Source organism: Nicotiana tomentosiformis, chromosome 2 (assembly GCF_000390325.3).
Source record: "Nicotiana tomentosiformis chromosome 2, ASM39032v3, whole genome shotgun sequence".
In the NCBI taxonomy this organism is placed as follows: Eukaryota; Viridiplantae; Streptophyta; class Magnoliopsida; order Solanales; family Solanaceae; genus Nicotiana; species Nicotiana tomentosiformis.
The window spans coordinates 85,750,004-85,751,616 of record NC_090813.1 but is presented as its reverse complement, the minus strand read 5'-3'; positions in this window follow the sequence as shown (position 1 = coordinate 85,751,616).

Sequence of the window (1,613 nt, the reverse complement as noted above, 5' to 3'; positions counted from 1 at the left end):
AAACATAATAATATGGATCCAACTGCAATCATTGAATATCTTATGAAGATGGTTGATACACGGTTGGATACTAAAAACTCTCCAGTTGGACCCCATGTCAATCATGTGATTGTTCTTACCGAAGAACATGAGAAGTTGGGGTACAAGCTTGGTAAAGAGCTTTCTAAAGATTTGATCTTGCATTCAGTATATGATGCTGAATGTTTTCACTATAAGAAGATAGGGCATCAGAAGAGAAACTGCAATGAGTATCTTGCAATTCTAAAGGACAAAAAACAAGGTGAGACATTAATGAAATATGTTTTCAAGGTTACTTTAGTTACTACTAATTCTTCACTGTGGGTATTAGATGCTGGCAGTGGTTATAACATCTGTAATATGTTGCAAGGGTTCAAGATAAGTAGGAGACTAAAGAAAGGAGAAGTTAATCTACAAGTTGGACATAGTGCAAAAGTTGCAATCGTAGTTGTAGGATCAATTTCTTTAATAATGCCTACGAGCAAAGTACTTATGTTGGATGATTGTAATTATATTCCTAAATTTGTTTCGAACATAATTTGAGCTTCTATGTTGGACAAGCGTGGGTTTCGCATTAACATAAGCAATGGTATTTGCTCTATTTATTATGGTGATGATTTATATGTGAATGTTTATCTCCAACATGATATTTATGTCTTACCTAATGTGAATGCTAATTTGATTATGCATGTTTCAAGTCTTAAGAGGAAAAGAGATGATCAAGTAAATCATATATACCTTTGGCATTGTAGGCTTTGTCATATGGGAGAGAAAAGAATTAACAAGTTGTACAAGGAAGTGTACCTTGACAAGTATGATTTTGAATCATATCCAACTCGTGAATCTTGTCTCAAAGGAAAAATGACCAAATCTCCATTTACTGGAAGTGGAGAAAGAGCTTCTGAATTATTGGGACTAATTCATACAGATGTTTGTGGACCCATAAAAATTCTAGCTAGAGGTGGATATTCTTACTTCATCACCTTCACTGATTATATGTCAAGATATGGATTTGTGTATCTTATGAAACACAAATCTAAATCTTTTAAAATGTTAAAAAGGTTCCGTAGTGAAGTTGAGAAATATACCGGCGAAAGTATCAAAATACTAAGGTCTGATAGAGGTGGAGAATATCTTAGTGAAGATTTTACTAGGTATCTCAAAGAGAACGAGATTTTCTCACTGTGGACACCTCCAGGAACACCACAACACAATGGTATGTATGAAAGGAGAAATCAAACATTATTAGATATGGTGAGATCTATGATGGAGTTCACTGATTTTCCAATAAATTTATGGGGATATGCTTTGGAAGCAGCAACATACTTACTTAATAAAGTTCCCACTAAGTCAGTCTCTACAATACCATATGAGATATGGAAAGGACGTAAGCCTAATCTTAAGCATATTAAAGTTTGGAGTTGTCCAACTTATGTTAAGAGACTGCAGTCTGATAAACTTGACTCAAGATCTAAAAAGTGTAGGTTCATTGGGTATCCCAAAGAAACAATGGGATATTATTTCTATCACCCTTCTGACCATAAAGTGTTTGTGTCTAGAGGAGCAACCTTTTTGGAAAGAGAATTGCTTTTAGA